General features: G+C 37.6%; 1 pseudogene; it reads right to left on the reverse strand.

Annotated features, from left to right (window-relative positions):
• Positions 1-580: 580 nt before the first annotated feature.
• The window catches only part of LOC115847361 (tRNA pseudouridine(38/39) synthase pseudogene), a 30559-nt pseudogene continuing 5788 nt past the window's right edge, over positions 581-25351 (reverse strand).

A 25351-nucleotide genomic window follows, 5' to 3' on the forward strand; every position in this document is an offset into this window, starting at 1 on the left:
ACGAGAGCCTGATACAGACATGGATCGAAAACCCTCGAGAGCCAAACGGAGAAGGGTGGATGAGGCTCCCTATAACCTCAGACCTAGACATGGTGGCCACGTAAGATGACCCTACCCAAGCTGTTTTCTTCATGGATTCCCTCTCCCCCAAGAATCCTACCCTCTCCCTGCCTGGCACAAACCCCCTCCTCAGCCCTGACCCCTTCTCATGAAGTCTCCCTTTCCATCAATAGCCCATCTTCTTCTCCCTAATCCAATGTCCTTTTGACCTCACTCTGTTGTCCTTCCAGGTGCTGAAGACAGCCAGGACCGTGAGGAAACCCCGTCAAAGGAGTCTGAATAAAAAAGCCTCTAAGAAAGCTGTCAACCCCACAAAACAGCAGAAGAAAGCTACAAGACAAACACTCTCCAGCTGTTCTCACAGGCTGGATGAGACACTAAATCAACATCAGAATAATGCAGAGCAGAACCAAGAGGCCGAGCAGAACCAAGAGGCCATGCAGAACCAAGTGCCGTGCGGCAACACCCCTCCAAGCGAAGAGCTGTGAGCCAGTTAAAGCTCAGGGGGAGGCCAGAGACCTCAGAAATATCTGCCAAGTCTGAGGTCTGAGAAATGGCCAACTGTGTAGACACGGAATTTTACAACATCAGGGTACACGGATGCTAATTAAATAAAAATCAACTTGTGAAAATTTCTGTGTGTTTCTGCGAGTTCTCTCATGGTGGGAGCAGGGAAGGAAGGGAAGAGGCAGGTGTGTGAGGAGGGAGGGACGTTGAGTCCTGCAAGGTTGCGGGGGACACTGGCAGAATCACAGTTAACCAGACAGTGGGGATAAGGAATGGGTCAGGACTGAGTGCTGAAGATAAATTTCCTACTTAACACTTGAACCCACAGGCAAGGTGGAAAGGGGCTTGGCGTTTCTGTCTTTGGGGTAGGGGGCTGGACGAGGGGCACGACAAAGTGTACATTGCCAGAACCTATGTGGTTTGAGGTGTGTAGGTGGCAGTATCATCCCAAGAAATAGACAAATCACTTCCAGGCCACCTACGTCATACAAGTGTTTGCTACATCTCACCCTACGATGCCAGCGACTAAAGGTCCTCCAGAGGGCCAAAAATCTCACCCTACTAAAAGTTATTGAAAGCACCCTGAGGACTCAAATAATGGTGGATGGAAGCCACAAACTCAACACTGATCAGCCCACTTTCTAAAGAAACTTAAGGTGGAGCAGTGGCTTCCCAAGGGCAGGGAAGTAAGAGCTGTCTGCTCTCAGTACAGGCAACTGTCTACAAAGAATTCTAAAACAACATCATCTCCCCTCCAAACATCTTTTATCTCTATTCCTTCCAAAGTTGTTGTTGTTTTTTCTCTGAAGAGACGATCCTTTTAAGTGGTTTTATTGAAGTATAATTGACATATAATAAATTGCACATGCTTAAAGTGACCGCTGAATGAGTTTGGTCATATGTGTATACTTGTTAAACCATTACCACAATTGTAAGTGTGAAAATACCCATCACCCCCATAAGTCTCCCCTTACCCCCTGACAATTGCTTCCTCTTGTCCCTCTCTGCACCCCCATCCTCAGATAACCACTGATTTGCTTGCTGTCTCCATAGATTACATGTTCTGGCATTTTATATAAATGGAATCAGTATGTACTCATTTTTATCCAGCTTCTGTTACTCAGCATAGAGAGTCAATGTTCTTGTGTACATCAATATTACATTTCTTTTTAATATTATGATTGTTATTTTGTTGAGAGTTTAGTAGCATTTAAATGATGCCACAAACTTGCTTTAATTTTATTTAAAAATTAAGATCATCGTCAAGCCATGTGCAGTCATAAGAAATAGTAAGATACCTTATACCCTTAACCTAGTTTCTCTCAGTGGTAACATGTTGCATATCTATAGGACAATATCACAATCAGGAAACTGAAATTGTTTTGATCCGTTTACCATATTCAATTTTTCCAGTTTTACATGCACAAGTCTGTGTGCGTGTGTGTATGGTTCTATGCAATTTTAGCACCTGTGTAATTTCCTGTGATTATCACCACTACAGTCAAGATACAGAAAGTTTCCATCACAAGGATCTGTCATGCTACTCATTTATAATCACAACTATCTCCCTCTCTCCATGACCCCTGGAATCAGTAGTTTGTTCTTCATGTCTATAATGCTGCCATTAGAATGTTAAATAAATAGAATCATTCAACATATAACCTTTTGTGATTGGCTTTTTACATTCAGCATAAATCCCTTGACATATATTCACGTGTTTGTGTGTATCAATTTTTTTTTTTGCTTTCTTTATTGGTGAGTAGTATTCTATGGTATGGATGTACCACAGTTTAACCATTCATTTATTGAAGGACATTTTCGTTGTTTTTATTTTTTGACTATTACGAATAAGGCTGATATGATCGTTCCTGTATAAGTTTTTCTATGAACTTAAAGTTTTCATTTCTCTGAGATAAATGCCCACGAGTACAATTGCTGGGTCATATGGTAATGGCATATTCAGTTTTGTAAAAAAGTTCCATACTTCTCTCCAGAGTGGCTATACTAGTTTACAGTCCCACCAGGTCTTTTGCACTCTCACCAGCATTTGGCGTTATCATTTAAAAAATTGTTTTAAGTGATTCTGGTTCATGTATAGTGATATCTCATTGAACTTTTCATTTGCAATTCCCTGATGGTAAATGTTGAACATCTTTTTATGTGCTCATTTGCCATCTGTATATCCTCTTCACTAAGATTTCTATTCATGTCTATAGCCTATTTTTTTTAACACTGACAAAATCAGGCTTTCATGAATTTGAACACAAGGCACAGGTTTCCAGGTGCACAGAAATACATCTCCATTTTACGACTGCTTATTAAAAATCTCAATCTTTTATGATAGGGATAAAAGAACAAATTGTTTCTTATTTAAGCAGCAAGACCTTCCTTACTATGACCTTATGGGCTTTTGTTAAGAGCTGATCATCTGAATTTCTAGGACTTCTTGCAATTATATATATAGCATGTATATTATTTCCTTTCTACACCCACCTACCACTAGCTGGTTGTTGCCTCCTAGACCCTGGTGAGTTTTTCTGTGGTTAAATGATGTTTTAGTTTCTGTATAAACACAGAGCCTCTTTGTTGTCTTCTATATATAATATTTTCTTCCTCTGTGTGTCATTACAGTCCCTTTAGGCTTTTGTTTACTCTTCATGAAATAAACGTGGATGCTCGATGCATCCCCTACTTACAAGATGCTGGATCAGGATTCCTATACTTGACATTTAGGATGATCTATTAGGGGCTTATAATGTACATTTCCACTCCTACTACAAATGCAATGGTCTGCCTTATGACAGAGTTATTAACTTTTCTTTATTCTATCACTCCATCCATTTTTGGTCCTTTCCCACAGGGTATGGCAACAGAGTCCAGTCCTTCTAGTATACTATACAACATGTAAGTTTTAACAGTGTATTTAGCCTATAGCTGTCAGTGGTGGGTAGCACTGAACTCCTGAACCTCCCAATCCTAGATCCAGTTGATATTTTCAAACTTAAAGTCATATAAGACAAGAGAAAATTCTACAGCCATACCATAGTGAGGTTTCTGGGGATATTTCTCTATGTTCAGCAGATTTATCAATAATCTCTGGCTTCTCCATTCCTTTGGCAATCAGAAAAAGACAGCCATCGTACAGCAGACTTGACGATAAAGGAACACCTGGCCACTCACTTCACATTGACATAACTAGAAAGGTTCTTGTCCTTTCCCCTCACCCAGGCTCTGGACTCCTAGCTGTACTTGAGCAGAGAGAGTAGTCCACTGAAAATTAATCACTCTGTTGGCTACATGTATTTTACACAAGTTCCTAAAATCTTATGTGTCGTCATATTTCTGAGCTGTATAATTCATGGTTACAATATCTAAATCAGCACAAAGGGAAAATGGCAGTAAGTCTGCTCATGATAGCTGAACCTAGCACTGAAGCTGGGTTCTACAGGGGCCCAGGCCAGTAGAGAGAAGTCTGGAGGGAGCACCTGATTGGAAATGTGGGCATAATGAATCTCTTTAGCAGCATCGTTGACCCCTTTCAAATTAAAATCCTCTGAATCCCTGCCCCTTGGAAAGTAAAAACAAAGGTCAAGAGAAATCACCTGTCCAAAGTCATTTAATGTCTTTGTTCACCCACATCTGTGAGGGTTGGAGGTCTGCCTGTTTTCTCCTAGTCTTGGTTAAGCCTCAGTTTCTGTTCAGTTGTATTGTGTTCTCCTGACTGGCAAAGCCTTGGTATCCCTAGTCCAGACCAGACAGACTAACGTTAGGGCTGCATGTCTTTGGTCATGAGCACTGAAATTTAAAAAAAAAAAGAGCACACTTAGCACTTCCAGTTCCTGAAGAATTTTCTCTAATATTTGAATTCTTGTTGTTGTTGGCCTCTTCCTTTTTAAGCCATTGCATCTCCTTCTTCAGTTCTTGTACTCTTATTAGGAGTTTTTCGGTCTGGTTTCTGTTTACGTCATTTTTAGCAATGAAATGATAACCCCAGGAATAAAGGAGCCATATAGGTCCAACCCATCTGCTTATCGTGGGCCACTGCTATAGCCCATTTTCTAATTGGATTTTTAAATTTTTTCACTGTTGAATGTCAAGACCTCTTTATATGTTTCAGATACAAGTCCTTTGTCAGGTAATGTGATTTATATTTTTTCCCAGTCTGTAGCTTATGCTTCATCATCATTATAGCATGTTTCACAAAGCAAAAGTCATAATTTTCATGAGGTCCAGTTTATCAATTTTTTCCTTTTATGGATCATGCTTTTGGTGTCTAAGGACTTTTCACCTGGTCTCAGGTACCAAACATCTTCTCTAAGATTATATAGTTTTACATTTCAATGTGTGATATTTTTTCATTTCTGTATAAGGTATGAGATTTGGGCCAAGGTTTTTTTGTTGTTATTTTGTTTTGTTTTTAAACTATGGATGTCCGATTGCTCCAGCACAATTTGTTAAAAAGGGTACTCTTACTCCTTGAATTGCTTTTTCATTTTTGTCTAAAATAGTTAGGAATATTGGTTTGAGTCTATTTCTGGGTTCTTTATTCTGTTCCACTGATATATGTGTCATCCCTCAGCAAACACCATGCTGTCTTCATTATTGTGACTGCATAGTAAACCTTAATACCAGGTATGGTGACTCTTTCCACTTTCTTCTTGTACTCTCTTGGTAGTTTTGATATCAGGGTAATCCTGGCTTCATAAAATGAGATGTGAAATGTCCTCACCCTCTTTGATTTTGTGATAAAGAGTAAATGTCAATGTATAATCTCTAACTGTTTGGTAGAGTTTGGTAGAGTTTTCCAGTGAAATCATGTGGACATGGGTATTTCTTTTTCAGAACTTAAACTACAAATTCAATCTCTTTATTGGTTATAGGACTAATTACATTGCCTATATAACCTTTTGGGGGGGTGGTAATTTGTGGTATTTCAAAGAATTGATTCATTTCTTGTAATTTTTCACATTTATGAGTTAACAAGAGTATCCACTTATTATCCATTTAACTGACTGCAGGATCTGTGATGACAGTCCCTGTTTCATCCCTGATATTTGTCGTTGTTTTCTCTAATTTTCTCTGTCAGTCTTTCCAAAGTTTTGTCAATTTCATTGATTGTTTTGAATAGAGAAAATCAATGGGGAAAAACTATTTTATTCTTCCTTTCAATTTTGTTGATTTCTGCTCTTTATTTACTTCCTTGCTTTGGGTTTATTTTCTTTTTTTCCTATCCTCTTTAAGTAAGAACTTAGGTCTCTGATTTGAGACCTTTCCTTCTTTCTAATGTAAGCATTTAATGCTATAAATTGCTCTCTTAGTGGTACGTTAGCTGCATTCCACATATTTTGATATGTCTTTTCATTTTCATTCAGCTCAATGTCTTTTTAAAAAAATTTTCCTTGCAACTTTGTCCTTGACCCATGGATTATTTATAAGTGTGTTTAATTTCCAATTGTTTAGAGATTTTCCTGTTGTCTTTCATATTTACATATTTCTAGTTTGATTCCGTTATGCTCAGAAAATATGTTCTGTAGTATTTCAATCTCTTAAATTTGTTGAGGCTCATTTTATGGCCCAGGATGTACATTATCTTGGTATCAATATATGTTCTGAGGACTCTTGAAACAAGTGTGTACTCTGTTGTTGTTGACTCTTCTATATATAAATTAGATCCTGTTGGTCATTGTTTTGTTCAGTTATTCAATCTTTGCTGACTTTCTGCCTAGTGGTTCTATCAGTTGCTGAGTGTTAGGTGTTTGAAGTCCAAGTATAACTGTGGCTTAGTCAATGTCTTCTTTCAGTTCTGTCAGTTTTTGCTTCGTGTATTTGGAAACTCTGCTGTTTGGTTGATACATATTCAGGACAGTTATATCTTTGTGGTGGATTGATGCTTTTATAATAATGTAATATTCCTCTTTGCCCTTAGTAGCTCTCTTTGCTATGATGTCTACTTTACCAGATACTAATATAGTCATTCCTGCTTTTTATTTTTAATTGTGGTAAAATACACATAACAAAATTTGTCATCTTAACCATTTTAAGTGTGCATTTCAGTAATATTAAATCCATTTATGCAAGCAATCTCAAAAAACTGTTTTCATCTTGTAAAACTGAAACTCTATACCCATTAAACAACTCCTCAATCCCCCTGCCTCCATTCAACTTTCTGTCTATGAATTTAGCAACTCCAGCTACCTCATATAAATGGAATCATACAGTATTTGTCTTTTTGTGACTGACTTATTCATTTAGTATAATGCCCTCAAGGTTCACCCATGCTGTAAGAATGTGTCAGAATTTCCTTCCTTTTTTTAAGGCTAAATAATATCCCATTGCATGTATAGACCAGATTTTTAACCATTTATCTATCAACAAATACTTGGGTGGTTCCATCATTTGCCTATTGTGAATACTGCTGCTATGAGCATGGGTATACAAATGTATCTTCAAGACTCTGATTACAGACCCTTTTGTGTATATATCCTGAAATAGAATTGCTGGATCATATAGTAATTCTATTGTTAATTTTTTGAGAAACCTTCATATTGTTTTCCATATTGGCTGCACTAATTTATAGTCCTACCAACAGTACACAAGGGCTCTGCCATCATATCCATTTCCCAGAAGAGTGATTCTGCCCCTCAATCTCTGGTGCAACCCTATTCCTTTTTTTCCCTTAATCTAGCTGAGCCAGGCTGGCATTTTGAAAAGTAATATGTTTTTTTTCAGAATTCAGGGAGAAAATACATAAGAATATGTTAGGAAGCAAAAACTTGCCAAGCTTGGCAAGTTCAAGTTTCTATTCCAAGTACTGTCACTTAAACTTTGCTTCCTATTCCCTCACCTCTTTGCCATCTTTTTTTTTTTTTTTGCTGTACGCAGGCCTCTCACTGTTGTGGCCTCTCCCGTTGCGGAGCACAGGCTCCGGACGCGCAGGCTCAGCGGCCATGGCTCACGGGCCCAGCCGCTCCGCAGCATGTGGGATCTTCCCGGACCGGGGCACGAACCCGCGTCCCCTGCATCGGCAGGCGGACTCTCAACCACCGCCCCACCAGGGAAGCCCCTCTTTGCCATCTTCTTCACCAAGTGTCAGCCGGCTGCTCACATCACCATCCCCTCAGAGAAATACACGGCAACCATGATTCAACTACATGACTTGGTCTTTTTACTTGGTTTTGGTCTCCTAACAAAGAAACTACTTTTTCCAGAAGCAACTGACAAGATTATTTTTTGTTATCAGTTATCACCACCATTATGAATAATTTTATTCCCTTCCAAATTTCTGATAGCATATCTTGTGTTTTCTCTGATTCATAAACAAATTGTCCATTTTGATTATCTTTACCACGTACCAAGGCTTGGATTGATTTTAATCTATATTTTCAATCCAATAATTTATGTTGCTAAATTTAACAATTCATTTCTCATGGTTCCTTATGTTCTGTTTGTATTTTTAACTTTTTGAATTGCATCTTCACTTATTTTCATTCATTCTTCTTTAATGATGAAAATTCTTTAGTCTGGATTTTCTCATATGTACAGTTTTCGCTTATTTAATAGTAATATTAGTACCTAAGTACTTACTATGTGCCACTTTTATAAATATTGGGTTGGCCAAAAGTTTGTTCGGGTTTGGCGCCAACCCGATATTTTACATACATTTATTTAATCCTCCAGTAACCTTATTGAGTAGGAAACTGCAGAGAGGTTTTACGTTTTCTCATATTTACCCAAGATCACACAAGTAGTGGATGGCAGAGCCAGGATTGGAATTCAGGCAATCTGTCTGCAGATACAGTCCTTCAAATCACCATAATTTAAAAAATAATCTATAGCACTTCCTGTGTTTCCCTTTTCCCACAGAAAATTCTGGCTGGGACTTGGTGCCTATTTATGTCATCCTGGTACAAATCAAGATAAATAGCAATATACAATACCCTTGAGTCTTCATAAACTATTAATATCTACATTTTGGAAACCTAACTATTTTTCCACAGAAAGACTATTTCTTTTAAAGTGTCATCATAAGTAGCTTTTTCATGGAAATCTTAATACCAAATAGCAGTTGTTGAATTAGTTTTAAAACCTTCCTTTCTCGCCACTTCTCACTTCAGACTATGTGACCCTAAAACCTTCCCTGAATACCCTCAATACATACAATATATTCCCCAGCTTTTAAGAAAAATTTCTGTTCCATAGTAAGCTCTCAAACATATTTTGAATGAATATATTATTGCATTGTGAAAAGCAAACTTTCAATGATTGGAAGTGGAGAGATATTTCCAATCTTAACATAATTTAGACATTTTGCCACTTAAAATTAACTTCCTAACAAATCTCCATCTTGGAGAATTACGAAGCTAATGATCCAGATGTATATAGGTAATATATCCTTCAAAACATCAACAACTTTGCAGAGAAGCTAAACGAAGATTTTTGTGGTGAAGAGCAGCAGAAGAGAACCTACCATGGAATGTACAGATTCATAAATCAGTTCACACATGGGATTCAGCTGAATGCGAGTAACAACTCAGCAAACATTAGCTCTTATCTTCATATGTGTATGACAAGATATGGTAAGGTTCAACACTGGTATAATTTTTCTTTTCTTTCACTTAATCTTTGTTCTCTTAGAGGGCTTGTATTTGTACATTATAATGAGAGTGTGATTATTCGATGCCTTTTTAGGATACTATAACTGAAGCCAACTTATTCTATCATTACTACCCCAAAATTATAGCTTCCTGACATACTCTAAAATTTCTTAAAATTACACATAGGATTGCCTAAAAACCAGTATTTACAAGACTATTTGCAACGTTTTATGTAAATGTCTAAATGGGGAGACCTAGAGATTGATACTTCAATCACATAAAATATGTTGTGAGATTTCTTTCCTACTACTTCCTTTGTGCTGTATTGGGAAATCCCTCTGGTACCATCTAGAAAAACATTTGCTACCCTTCTTTGTCTTTACCATTATCATTTCACTATTTGCTCTATTCCAAGCCAATACTGAACGGAAATTGAAAATGAATATACTCAAAATTAGTCCTTCAACTCATCCTTTTTTTTAAAATCAGAGTGGACAGAACAGAAACATCAATCAATGCTAAGTCAATAACACTTGGAAGAAAATGTTCTGTTCCTGCTTCCCTAATCATCCTTCTTCTAATTACTTCCTGAACAAAGTCTGACTTTGAGGATGATGATATGACCTTCGTTTTGACTTTATCTCGAGTCAAATCAGAAGTTTCATACATTTGGTATATCAGCTACCACTACCTGAGAAAGTCATTTTGAAAGTGGCAGTCTAAGTGATTGCCCTTAACCGAGGGCATGGAGACTGTGTCTAAGCTCAGCCCAATGGACTTGTTTCTCACAGCCTCACACAAGTGAAATATTTGGCTGTGGACAGCTGCCACAAATCACTGTCACCCAAACCTGTATGTTGTGGCCTGTTTCTTTCTGGCATGCAGACAGTTATGCCTTATATTGAACCATTTTGAATTGATGGAAATTTCTTATTCATCTTATAGTTTTACATTTGAATCTCTATACTGCATTTTCTGAAAGAATATTATTCAGAACTTATCCTGAGCACTCCTGTAGTACTTTACTCCATAAATATTCTGTCAGCCAAACAATGTTCCCTGTTTTCAATACCACATCCATTATTCAGACTCAAAAAGGCACTGAAGATAAGGCTCAGCATTGTGTGTGAATCCTGGCTTCTAGTGAGTATTGGCCTTAAACATTTCTCCTGCACTTTGTGGGCATAGGCCTGAGCTTCATCATCCTACCAAGATATTAAAATATGCATATGGGACTTTTAAAAATCACTTTTTAACCATCATAGTGATAATTCGTTCAGAACGAGATATTTATAAAGTCTCAGCTGATGCTCCAAAAATTATATGTCAATATGGCAAAATAGTAACTTCATGTTGGAAGAACTTAGCAAACACCAACTTAAGTGATTAAGATGAATATCACTAACAAAAGAGAAATTGACAGCTAATATACCTACTGATAAGGTGCACTAAGAAGAACACAGCATCTTTTCAGTGTTATTCCTGTCACAAATGTACAACTTAAATCTATTGTGAGGAAATATCAGATAAACCAATATAAAGAGATATTCTACAAAATAAGTGGTCTTTATTCTTCAAAAATTTCAACGTCATTAAATACAAAGAAAAGGATGAGGAACTGTTGTAGACTGAAGGAGATTAAAGAAACGTAACTAAATACAATGAATGATCTTAGGTGGGTCGTGAATGAGGAAATGCAACTACGAAGGTTATTATTTAGACAAGGTCAAATTTGACTATGGATTCTAGAAGGATCAGAAAATTTTTTCTGTAAAGGATCAAATATTAAATATTTGTAGACTTGTGGGTCACATGGTACCTGTTGTAACTCTTCAATTGTATTGTTGTAGCCCAGAAACAGTCATAGACAAAATGTGGTTGTGTTCCAGTAGAAGTTTATTCACAACAAGCAGCAGTTGTCCATGTTTGACCTGAGACCTAAGGTTTGCAGATTCCTGAATTAGAGAATATTATTATATCAAAGTTAAATCTCCCAATTTTGGTATTACTGTGGTTTATTGTTCTGGGAAATACATCCTAAGGTATTTAGGGATTTAGGTCAATGATTCATAATATGTGTGACTTATCCCTTAAATGGTTTTGGGGGAATAAATACTATATATTTACATACTATATGTATTATTTACACAGAGAGAGAGAGAGAAAGAAAACAAATGAATGAATGAGTGAAAGCAAGAAAATGTGATGAAATATTGGTGAATTTGGTGAAGAATAAAGGAAATTCCTAGTACTATACTTGCAACTTTCCATAAATTTGAAATTGTGTAAAAATAAAGTTGAACAAAAAATCTCAATTTAAAAAATAAATGTGCACACCAGATGGATGCCTATTTTGTCATTGGTTTTCTAAACCTACATAGTCAATCCATCATTTTAAGCTGGTCTTTTCTGTCACGCAGAATAGCTATACTTACATTAAATATTTTAAAAATTATTTTAAAAAATGTCTTCACTCAACATGCAATCTATCTGTGCCTCTGTTTTTGTGACTCAGAGAAATGATCTTAAACTTAGTATTGAGAGGGTATAGTAGAAAGAAATTTGTGGAGTCAGAGGATCTGAATTTGAACTTCATCAATGTTTCTTATTAGCTACATTTATAGGCAAGTCACTTAACTTCTCAGTTTATTCGTCTACAACTATGTCATAGTGTTGTTCTGAGCCTTGAAATAATGAAGATGATGATGCTATAAAATCCACGAAGTGCTATGCACAAGGGAGAGTTCCCCTCATTTATAATGACTAGATTTTCTAAGCTGAAGAGCAAATGTATAATACACCATTGCATTTATGTATGTTTTTAAAACATCAGATGAATATACTTTTACGAAACCAAAAACTTTGAGACAAGATGTCAAACTAACATGGGTTTCCTCTCCAAACCCAACCAGAGGCAACGAAGAAGTCAAGATATTGACAGAACACGATCCTACACTCCACACCTGAAACAAAAGTGTGAGAAATCCTTAGAGACATATAGAAAGTGTTTGGGTCTAAGAATGGAGGGGAAATGACTAATGGAAATTGGAGGGTAAAGAACCCAAGGCAGGGGGATAAGCTGGGGTAGATGATTCTCTTTGTAGCCACTAATTTCCTTCACACTGTCCTGGAGAGCCCCAAGATATCGATGTGATCAAGGTGGGCTAAGTCAGACTTGGAGCTGGGAGGCACCTCTCAATTGCACTTACGAACCTAGATGTCTAGTTACTGTCCTGGCACTAGTCTGAGACCACTCAGAGCCCTCATAAAACAAAATACATATGGAAAAAGCAATGAAATAAATAAAAGCACAACCCAAAGAGTGTTCAAACCTGGACACATGGATCTGTACCTGCTATATTAATGTGGGGCAATCAAAAGAGTCTCTAATATTGAATAAACAAAAAATACCAAAGATATCCTGCTTTTTAAAAGATATACTTAAAAATAGAAAACTGTTGTAAATAAACGTATGGGGAAATAAATGAGGCACATATAAACCATAAGATTTAACAGTACACAGAAACAAGTTCTTTGAACATGGTACGACTGAGGCAGGTTTTAAACATGACCACAGATTATTAGGGACTCCTTCATTTGAGAGGTGAGTGCTATTTCCCCTCTCCTTGAATCTGGGCTAGATTGGGATGGCTTCAGCAAAGAGTCTCACAGATGCCACTCTGTGCCTTTCGACTGAGTCATAAAAAAGTCAAGCAGATTCTGAGTCTCTAGGTCCCTTAGAATACTTGCTCTCTGGATACTTCCTCTTGGAACCCAGCTATCATGATGTGAGAAGCCTAAGCCAAATAGAGAGCCCATGTGTAGTCACTACAGTCTACCGTCCCAGCCCCAGTCATTGAGTCTTCCAATCTAAGGCCTCAAATATTGTGGAGCAAAGACAAACCATTCCTCCTGTGACTTGTCTAAATTGATGTCCCACAGCAATCTTCAACATAATAAAAATGGTTGTCTTATGTAGCAATACATAACTAAAACAAAAAAAATTCTTAGAATAATAATAAAGGCGTGATAAAAATCTTCTGTGTCTTGAGGAAAAATACACCAAATAAACCACGCATTAACTAATAAATTCTAATGTACATGATGAGATCCTTTGACCTTAAGAACAACAGAAGTAGTATCTGTCAAAACTGTGGAATATATCTAAAGCACAACTTACAGAGAAATTTACAGTTTTGAATATTTTTATTAGACTATGTGGAAAAAATTAAAAAACCATTCAACTAATTCAGCTTGAAAAAAATATCACAGAGCAAATCTGAAAAGAAGGTTCAAAATACAATTAAGGGCAAAGCAAATGAGACAGAAAACAAAATATGAGAGAATTAACAAAACGAAAGCTGATTCTTTGTAAAGACAAATAAGAAATATATTTATGCATTACTCACCAATATAGCTAACATAATCAGAAAAACAAAATGCAGTAAACAAAATGGAGATCAAAAAGTGAGCTCATATACTTATTACTGGGCCTGGCCAGATGATCCAGGATAAATTCCCTATTTTAAAGTCACTGATAAGAATGTTAATTACATCTGCAAAGTCCATTTTGGCCTGCAATTCAACATATTACTGAGAAAGAAGAGAGAGAGAAGGCCACAGGGACCAAAATTCTGCCTACCACACCTCCCATGTCCACATGAGCTATCAGATTCCTTAAATTCTTCTAATGTCTATCTTGTAAGCATCTCATCAAAAACTTCTGATCCTCTCTCATGAGGGTTAAATGTTTGTGCTGTCATCTATTGTGATTTTTTCGTATCTTTAGATCTTTAAAAAAGCTCTGTGTTTTACTTTTGTATGACCCTCTGCTTTTCTGTTTGGGAAGCTGAGGACCACATCTTACTTTTCTCTGCAGTATCTCCAATATCTAACATTGCAATCAGTGCCCTGTGCCTAGTCTGTAAATGTTTGCTTGGTAAGGAGACAGTGTTGCTTAATGGGCTTTTACTTAAAGCAGACCTGCGTTCAAATGATGGCACTGCTACTTATTAAGTGGATAAAGAGCTGTAGGATGTGTAAGTTATCTCAACTTTCAGTCTTACATCGTCAACCATAACATAGGGATAATGCCACCTCCCCCTTATAGCCATTATTAAATGAGAAAACATAGGCACGTTAATTCTGTCCTTCAAACATTTTTGTTTTCTTCTAATTGTCAAGCCATGTGCCTCCTAATGGATGTTTAGCAGTAAATAAGACAAGCTGTCTCTTTCCTCATGGAGTTCACAGTCTAGAAGGGGAAATATACAGTTAAACTACTGTGTATTTTTAATGTGTGGTATATGAACCAAACTGATTCTGAGTCAGTGGCCCATATATGGGAAATACCAGTGAACTCCATGTAAATTTGCAAGTTTGCCTAGCAATATTTCCAGAGAATGCCTAGCACACTCTGTTCTGCACCTGATTGTTCTCCCCTGACCTACCATGTGTTTATCTAGTCAACTTTCACTAGTTAATGACTCTCTCCACAGTCCTTTTGGATTAATGTTTCTAGTCTACTGTCTGGTTCTTAATCTCAGCTTCAATCCTTAATGTTGCTTTGCAAATCACCCTTTTTCCCATGCTCTGCCGGAAAAGGGCTTTTCGTCCTCAAACTACAGTCAAACCCATCTCTGGGATCTGTCAGGGAGGAAATTTCCCCCTTCCCTCTCTTGAGTTCTTGTGGCTGGACTAACAGTAAAATTGATGCAAGGCAAAACAAATTTTAATTCATGCATATGGAGGGCCCATTTGGAACCTCAGAAGTGGCCAAAGTAGGCAGCTTTTATACTTTTTAGAAAAGAAAAGAATACAATTGTGAGGAATTGACAGGACCAAGAAACTTAGGTTTGGGTACCTTATTAGTGAAAACTCTAAACAGAGTTTGGGCTTGGGGTAGTTTGTATATATAGGTTTCTTGGCCCCAATTCCCTATCTTTGGTGATAAGGATGTCCTTCTACCTCCAGATGCAGGGAGAGCACCTTTCATGAGAGATTTATTTCCTGATTTCAGGGAGACATAAAGCAGGTCAGAGTGCCTCTCCTGCATTGGCTGTTTATTAAATAACTTTAATTCAAAATAATCAATATGTCCTTGAGGCACATTTTGGGGTGGCCTACCCTAGGCCCCAGCAGACCTTTCAAGGCTTAGAGCCTCAAGTTTTATAGAGAAATACTGACCCTTGGGACAGAAATGCAGAGTTTCCATTTCTCTTATCCTGTACGGCTTAATGGATTTTTGTTCCCTCCCCCATCCTTCCTTCCTTATTAATCAAGACAAACTTAAATTTGAACCCTTGGCTCATAGCACGAGAGAAAGTACCAGAAGATCTCATGGACTCCTTCCTCCAGGTACTCTAAGCACTGGTTTCATGTTGTTCCATCAGCCATATTTGCACTGGACAAGTTTGCCTTGTGGTCCACAGAGATGACTCCACTCAAATCTGATTTGATGTGACATTCACCATTTCTGGAGAATCCATCTGAGATGTATCCATTTGAAGAGTGTTGCTGTATTTATTTAAAAACTGAATCTGAAGATAAGGATCCCCCTACATGTCCTTCTTAGAATTCAGTGTCAAGAAAACAGGTGTTTGGGTAGCTTTGCTTCTTTTCACCAGAAAATCACACAACATTATCCAGTGGGTCCTGCTTCTTGTTTGGGCTGCTAAATCGATTGCTCAGTTTCTGTACTTTATTCATTCCAGAGTCCAACCTGATTCTCTCTGCCCTCTTTTAAAATAGGCTCTCACATGTATATGAATTTGTATTTGTGCGTACTCTTATTTTTTTGCATTTTAACTGCCCTTATCAAGAAATATTTTCATATTTATCTTAATCCTTTTAGAATTAGGCATGTTGTAATTTATAAGTAATTTAAATCTCTTAAATATCATCTGGAAGATGAGTTCTTGCCATGCTGACCCTCAGATAAATATGCACAACATTTCAGCAAATCTGCCAAGTCATCAGGTATGGATCCCGTTTATAGTCCAAATTGATACTTGTTCCCACAAAGAAAGAAGTGATTAAAAAGTACTAAGCTCTTCATAGCCAATCTCAGGATACAAAAAAAACCACAGATTCATGAGCTCATTCTTCAATACTGAGTTTTGAAATATTTTGGCTAAACTAGACAGCTCTATACAACGTAACTATGAGGATTGAAATGGTGCAAATAAAATGATGTACAAAGCAATTTATTCCAAATGAACCTGCAGTGCCTGCCTAGGTCTTTGCTCTTTTGAGCGTTTGATCTTCATACCTGAAATGACTTAGGCTGCACATTAATAAGGTTTGGCCTAAAACTATGCCCTAAAACCCTAGCCAGGGGTAAATGCAAATACTACTAAGCACAGGTTTCGGCACCCCCTTGCTATGTTTCTGGAGATGAGAGGCATTATGAATCTTAACCAACTATTAGTTCGATATTTTTTTCAAAATATATGTTGAGCCCTAATATCTAAAAAAGGAAAAAGCAAAAACACCTGATATGAAACATAGATAAGAGACCCTGAACCCTAATGCCAACAGGTCCCAGGTTTGGCCATCTCTGTTCTGATGGCTCACTGTTCTTGATGTATCTGGTACTTCTGGGAAGAATGCTGATTGATCAGAGAACTCAACCCAGCACCCAGGAATTCGTATGTTCATGTAGACATTAATATGTAAGACAGAAATCTGAAAAATATTTAAAGTTATGACATCTCTGAATCTAAATTTAAAAAGTGACTGGCTTATAGGATTAAATGAAGTACCGTGTATATTGAAGCACAGAAGATGTTTCATTATTTTTAGGAGAAAATAAAAATAAAACAATATTCGGCAAAATTTGTCATTAAATTATAGAGAGGTTACAGTTAACATCATAATTCACCATTATTTTTCACTTTAAGGTTAAAAAATCACTAAATATGAGCTGAAATTATTTTCTGGTTTTATTGAGACATAATTATATAATATATAAATTATATAAATATATAAAATATAATACATAAATATTGTATATATTTAAGGTATACAATGTGATGATTTGATATCCTATATATTGTGAGATGATTATCACAATCAAGTTAATTAACATATCCATCACTGTGATGAGAAAAGAGCTATTCTGAGTCGCTGCCTAGGTATTTTACAGTATGACAACCCTGCTCACACCCAAAGTCTGGACATTTAGATAAGGATCTGAGTTTAGGATTACTGCCCCAAATTCCTGCTTTGATTTTCCTGGAGCATCTTTTAAAATAATCACTTAGAGTTGAGCCCACAAAAAGATAATGACATCTGCCCCAACCATCTTGTAAGTAAATTTGAATTAAACATTGGAAACACATGCCAATTGTCCCTGGAGAATTTTCACATGGAATCCACAACACGCAATGTGAATCATCAAGAATGTAACCACTGGGTGTCCACCTCATCCAGGCAGATAAAGGGTCATTATGTCCATTTTCCCCAGAGCTTCAGTTTTTGTACATCACTTCTAACCCCACCCCATCCCCGGTATACGTGGGCAATTATATGGTCTATAGCATAACTCCGACATATTCTTGTCCCTTTATGCTGTAGAGACGACTCATCCTCCTTCTTTATTGGGCATCCCCTAGTCTGAGGTGGAGGGTAACCACTGAACTGCAAAGTTTGAAGAACAGTGAGTGACAATGAATTCTAATCGCACAAACAAAGATGAGGACCCAAGCAGAATTCAAGATAGTACAAAGGAAATATATTGCAGCAGAAGGCACTCAATTATATTTCAACTTGTTGGAAAGATGGACATCACCTTTCTGGTGGTCCTGCCACTTGGTACTAATAAAACAGAGCAGTAAGCGTTCCCCATCAGCTCACACTGCAGCCTGCTTTATGTCAACCCTTGCTGCCTTTTGTGTTCATTAAACTTCAGGAAACAAATACAAACACATAAAATGCTTTCGGATAGCCTCCCACTTTGCCATTTGGAACCTAGATGTTTCAGTCACCTCTCTCTGCATCAGCTGACATGTAGTGCAATGAACAAGACCAGATGCAATAACAAATTGAGAAAAAGAACCCAATAAAACTCTTGGCATTTGCTTTGGGCTGCCTGTTCTTTGGCAATAGCAGATGACAGCCTCTGTGCCTAGATTTTTTTTAAAACTCCTTAAGAGCTCTAACAGAAGCTTTGGTGGACAAGGAAAACACCAGGAATTGATCAAGGCTTGCATCCATTCTGCTTTGTTTCATGTAAAATGCACACTGGAAAACATGCAAAGATCCTTTTTGCTTTAATCCTAATACACTATCGAGTGATTGAAATTACCCACCTTCTGGTTGGGACCATAAAATCAACAACCCAGAGAGGAGAGGTTTTATTTGACAACTGCACTACTAAAAGATCTATGAAAAATATTAAGAACAAGTACTTTTTTATACTCATAAAAAGGCAGTGAAGAAAACTGCAAAATCACTTTTTATTTCTTGCCAAGGGCAAGAAAACATAAGCATAAAGAGCAAACCAACCATAAACAGCATGGATACCACTCTACATTCTTCATGTTTATGCAGCATGTAATGAAAAAGGCTTTCCAGAAATACAAACTGTAAATACAACTCAGAGAAAAATGGAAATGAGAAAAAAAGCTAAGGTATTGTTTTGTATACGGATCTCACTTTTCTTCCTTGCCTCTATCTTATCTGCCTTCCCATCAAAGGAGACAAACCACAGAAGTGACAGTAAATCTTTTTGAAGAGTTCTAGTTAATCTAAAGAGTTGATATTTCTTAATGACAGTGTTAAAACAAAGATAAGCCGGGCAGCATGATGTAGGTTAAACATTCCCAAAGCAAAAGAGATTCAGCAAGAGGAGGGAGGTCAGGGATTTCAGGGCTGAAAATGTCCTGGTTAGGGGCCTATGCAATTGGTCTATCAAAAAAAGGCAAGGTCAAGGAGAAACTCAGTTTTCCACAGGTAATTTATAAAACATGAAAGTGAGCATTCTGCTTACTTGGATGTGTAAGTACTATCAGCCTTTATAAATTTAAAGTATGGCTTAATGAGCTAAGCAGCATATTAAATCAAGAATAACATAATTCTTCAATGATAAATTTCAATATGCCTCTGAGGGAGGGGAAAAAATGCCTTTAAAAGATCTACATAAAATATTTTCTTAGCCGAAGCTGCCACTGAGTTGGATAACCAAAATGTGTTCTCGGATATGGGGGTATATGTATTTGTATAGCTGATTCACTTTATTATAAAGCAGAAACTAACACACCATTGTAAAGCAATTATACTCCAATAAAGATGTTTTAAAAAATGTGTTCTTGCAATTGACATGCTACGCTTCACATTATAGTGACTATTTAAACAAATTTTTACCTTGATTTTGAGAAAACAAATGTGGTTTATTTCTATATTGATAAAATGCAGTTTTACTTCTAAATAAATGGTCTCTTATCCTGCTTTCTCCAACTCTTGTTTAAATGTTAAATAAATGTAAAAAATAGTTTCAAAGATGGTTAGCTCTGCCATCTTCCCACTCCTTAACTCTTTTATCAACCTCCAGGGTGGAAGGGTGGGAAAGTGGGAAAACATTCACATGAAAATGAATGGACTCACTAGTCAGTGTCTAATATTGGACACTGGTGACACCCTTCTCTGGGCTTCCCTTTCTTCTATTGCAGCAATAGCTCTATTTTCCTGTTGTGCTTTAAAATGTCAGGTTTTTTTTTTTTTTAACGGGACTATCAAAATCCAAATGCATTCACTGGGAAAAAATATATACAGCTTTATATAGCTAAATCTTATTAACCACTTATGCAGTAGTCACTGACCTAAACTATGTACTCACTTATTTCTCATTTAATCCTTACAACAAACCTAAGAGGTATGTGCCCTTTTCCATTTTATAGATGATAAAATTGAGGCAAAGAAAGATTAAGACATTTATACTATATGGAAATAAAATGGGAAAAAAAAGAACCCTGGGCTATGTGCTGTGAAGGATCGAAAAATGTTATAATCTATTAGACAAAATATATTATGACATTTATATACAAATATAGACACAAAGACCTATAGTATAAAAGAATGAAATAATAGTTATAGAGATATAAACCAAAAAATTCCAGTCTAATTTAGGCAACTGCTTAGTCAACCAGGTGCATGCACACACACGTACACTAACACACTCAGGTCCTTTATGTAATGAGGTGGGTATACATAAATAATTGTGAATGAAGAGGAAAAAGGAATGGGAGGATATTAAAGCAAGGAGGCAGACTGGCATATTGTCAAATGACAAAAATAATGCAAATGAGTAACAGATTTGATGTTCTTTATTCAAGGGAAAATAATCCATGGATTGGGGGAGTACAGTGCCTCCCAAACAGTGGAGCACTGTTTGGGAGGGATTTGAGCCAAGAGCCAGTTTCACAGAGCGTTAGAAAAGGCAACATGGAAACAGGGCATGACTAGCTAGGAGGTTGGGATTTCCTTACAAGGCTAGTTGGTCCTGTCTTCTAGGGTGAGTTGAACTAGCTAAAACTGAATTGGAAGTTTGTGATTGTTGTATGTTAGGTTTCCCTAGACAGGTGTTTCCTGTAAGCACAGGCTGATGTGGCTTTAGATTTGTGACGTGGACAGGGCCACTTAGGTGGCCTCCATGTTGAGGGTCCTGATATACGAATTACTGTTTACAGACCATATGGTCCAGTGCAATTGCTAGAGCTGGGCTAAGATTTATCTCTAACAACACAGTGACCAAAAGGGGGTAAGAGTTAAACAACAGCACTACTGACATTTTTGACATGACAATTTTGTGTCTTTCAAGTCTATTCTGTGCACTTGCAGGACATTTAGCCACTGTCCTCTAAGTCATAGAGTAGTTGATTGTAGCAGCCCCCAGTCTTTATGACAATCATAATGCCTCCACACATTTCTAAATTCTCCCACTTGAGGACCACTGAGTTACAGAATTCACATCGTTCACCACCTTCTATTTAGAAAACAGTAATCAATTACTTTAGATCAGATTCTCAGTGCTGACTTTTTTTTATAATAATGTTACTTCAATGTGTATAAACAAAGCTAAGTACAAACTTGTTTTAATAACTCATAGTACTATAAAACAAAGTAAAATTTATAATTAAATGACAACAAAATCATAATATCTATGGAAACAAAAGCACTCTGTAAAACACACATAATGATACTGACTGTCATGGCTTGCGTCTTTGAGCTTTGTAATACCTATGTTACCAAGGATGGTATGATGTCACAATTCTTCCCATCATTTTTCTATTGTCAAGCCATTTTCAACTCACTTTGTACAACATGTCATTGCATAATTTGACCTTCATTGGTGCAAATACATCACTTAGATATGAAACCCACACCTAACGTTTCGTCGCTAATTCAAGGCTAAGTAGTAGTACTTGGAGCCAACACAATTACAAAACTAAACACAGGCCCTGAAATCATGTGGCAATATTCAATTAAAAGATAGTTCATCAGGGGCTTCTCTGGTGGCGCAGTGGTTGAGAGTCCGCCTGCCGATGCAGGGGACACGGGTTCGTGCCCCAGTCTGGGAAGATCCCACATGCCGCGGAGCGGCTGGGCCCGTGAGCCATGGCCGCTGAGCCTGCGCGTCCGGAGCCTGTGCTCTGCAACGGGAGAGGCCACAACAGTGAGAGGCCCGCATATCGCCAAAAAAAAAAAAAAAAATAGTTCATCAGGAAATTCAGAGGTCTCCAAATTACAAAATTTTCACTGATTCACTCTCTTCATTAATGGAATTTTTCTAAGTGATTTTTAACTCTCATTTGTCCCATGTACATGCAGCCTAAGATAAACTATGTAGTTCTTTGTGGAGATATAGACCAGTATTCCAATTTAAAGAATAAAAGATACTAATGAATACTAAAAACATCAATGAGATTTGTTTGTTTGTTTGTTTTTGCTGTACGCGGGCTTCTCACTGTTGTGGCCTCTCCCCTTGCGGAGCACAGGCTCCGGACGCGCAGGCTCAGCGGCCATGGCTCACGGGCCCAGCCGCTCCACGACATGTGCGATCTTCCCAGACCGGGGCACGAACCTGTGTCCCCTGCATCAGCAGGCGGACTCTCAACCACTGTGCCACCAGGGAAGCCCCATCAGTGAGCTCTTATCACCGTCACCAATCACATGATGTGGTAAGCATCTTTTTTCTCTTTGCAGATAAAGTTCTGCAGATAGCACTGAACACAAAAATTGGGTTTACATCAAGTGTCATCTCCTCTTTGCATACAGCATGATCTTATTCCTGCGTTATTCTTATTTAAAGGATTCCATTTAGCAGGAACATTCTTGACTCTAGAAGAGTTTAGGAACTAAACAGACTCAGCATATTTTATACAGGACCCTCTGAGACTAAACTCTATGCTTTATTCCTGTAGATTAGTGAGCACTTTCCAAAGTGTATTCCTCAGAATCCTAGCTTTGTTGAATATCAATTGGTATTTGCAATATTATAAGCAATATATCTTTTGATCATATATTTCTCATACATAATTGGTCTTCATCTACAGTTCCTGGCTCACAGCTCCCAAAACCCTTGGAATTTCCTGAGCGATAAGAGCAATGGGAGCACCTTTTGTTATAATATCTGGTCTCTTGTTCTCAGCTCCTGCAAATGCATCAGAGCCATGAATGTGAAAAGGGTGTCTTGTTATTTACAACAGCTCCTTCCCCCCACTACTGGGCTTATGTTAATGAGGTGACTTTTGGAAAGCACCTGAGGATGGGGGCCGGGTGCCAGGGGAACCAACCATGAATGGAGGGTGGAAATTTAAGTCCACCCCCTGATTTCCGGGGGTGTGTGTGCTGGAGGTTGAATCAACTACCAATGGTCAATGATTTAATCAATCACGCCTAGGTGATGACGCCTTCATAAAAACCCAAACAGACCTGGTTCAGAGAGCTTATATGATGGTGTACATATGGAGGTGCTGGGAGAAGGTTGCATCTAGAGATGGCATGCAAGCCCCATGCCCCTTCCTCATGCCTTGTCCTACACATCTCTTCTGTCTGGCTGTTCCTGAGTTATACCTTTTTATACTCAACTGGTGATCAAGTAAGTAAAATCTTTCTGAGTTCCGTGAGCCACTGTAGCAAAATAATTGAAACCGAAGAGGGAACCTCTGATTTATAGCCAGTTGGTTAGAAACACAGGTGATAACCTATGCTTTCCACTGGCATCTGAAAGGGAGGTCAGCCTTGTAGGACTGAGCCCTTGTGGGATATGATGCTATTTTTGGGTAGTGTCAGAATTAAGTTAAATTGTAGGACACCCTGCTGGTGTCAAAGAATTGCTTGTTGGATGTGTGGGGACATCCCCAACAGTGGAATTGGTGACCAGAACCCCTTTTTAGTGTTCTCCTGAAAAAAATGTCATCAATTGAAGCTGTGTAAGAAAGTAGTTAAGTCCTTTATTACAGGACTTTTTAGAGTTTTTAACATGCTAAAGTATATTGTACATCTCAAGGGGAAGCTATAGTATTCTCAAATTTATTTTACCGTAAAAACTTTAATATTTCTGTCATTGTATTTATCATAATAAATTTCAAATATCATGATTCTAAAACAATATTACTGTAGCTAGCAAAAGCTCAAATAGTGTAATAAAGGAAGAAATAATTTGGGAGAGGTATTTGGCTCCAGCACTTATTAGCTTATGATCTGGGACAAGAGTTTAACTTCTTCAAGCCTCATTTTCTATTTCTGAAAACATGGATCATAATCAAAATTATGTAATAGGGTTGTTAAGCAGATTAAACATGGTATGTAAAAGAGCTAGCAATCAACATTAGGTACTACTATTTCTCATAGGCAATTTGATTGCCTTCTTCTCTCTTTACTGCAGTACTAATTCACCTACTTATCTGTGTAATTGCTGAAAGTTAACCAAAAACGGTTATGAAACATGCCAATGAAAATATTCATTTATCCACTCATTCATTCAACAAATAATTATTGAAAGCCTATATGCATTAGTCACTGTGTTAAATTGTGAAGATAGGGAGATGGGTGTGACACAAAGTCCCTGTCCTTGAGACGCCCATGGCTTCTTATGGGAGAAAGCCATGGAAACAGATCAGTGTCAGAGCACAGAATTCCACTCTCTGCAATGTGCAGGCCTCAATACAGAAGAAGGTATGATAGACTATGTGGGAGGAAAGAGAGGCAGCTATGGCTTCCTGCGAAAGGTGATAGCTGACCTTGAATTTAAAAGAAGACTCACAAGGTTAGAGGTAAGAAAAATGGAGGCAAGAAAGGCACTCCAGGCTCGGCGAACACCATAGAGGCTTGAAACAGCATTGTGTGTCCTAGAAATTTTAGTTAGTTATTTCTATAGCAAAAAGTACAAGGACGACAATGATAAATGGGACAGCAGAAAGCACCATCCCTGTACAATAAATACATGCAACCTCTTTCAAATGCTGCCTTGCTTTGCATTTCATTTTACAATTTCATTCTTGGTTGGTGAGTTAATTCATACAAGCAACTCTAAATTATAATAAGGAAAGCTAACTTATTGAACTCTTACTATGTGCCAGGCAGCATCCTAAGATCTTTACATTTGGAAACATTTAATTCTCGCAACTCTCTGAGGTATACACTGGTAACACCACTTTAAAAATAAGAAAATCAAGCCAGGAAGCTGTTAAATGGCTTGTCCAAGTTCATGAAGCCAGTCAATGACAAAATCGAGATGGGCTCCAGAACCTATGTTCTTATGACCAAGCCATTCTCTCTCTCTCTCCCTGGCATTATTACTTGCTCTGCCCATCCTCCATAGCAGAATGTGACATGCTAACTTTTCAGCGTTGTCTCTCAATATTTTGCTTGTTTCCTTCACAGCAATTATTCCAACTTGTAATTGCTTTTTTATTCTCTTGTTTTGATTTTTTGTCTCCCCCACTATATACAAGGTCTTTGCCTCTAATTCACTACTGAACTCCAAGTCCTAGCATGGCACTTAACATATAGTAAGCATTCAGTAAGTATGGTAAGTGAATTTCCATTTTAAAAAGACAGTGGTGGGGGGCAGAAAAGCTGTGCTTCTACTACAGAATTTTCTAATTGAAGAGTGCTACTAAAGGCATAATTTGAATGCATTTAAACAGAAAGTGTCTGTTCTATCATAACATATCTGGTCCATAGAT

The sequence above is a fragment of the Globicephala melas genome, chromosome X (assembly GCF_963455315.2).
Source record: "Globicephala melas chromosome X, mGloMel1.2, whole genome shotgun sequence".
Taxonomy (NCBI): domain Eukaryota; kingdom Metazoa; phylum Chordata; class Mammalia; order Artiodactyla; family Delphinidae; genus Globicephala; species Globicephala melas.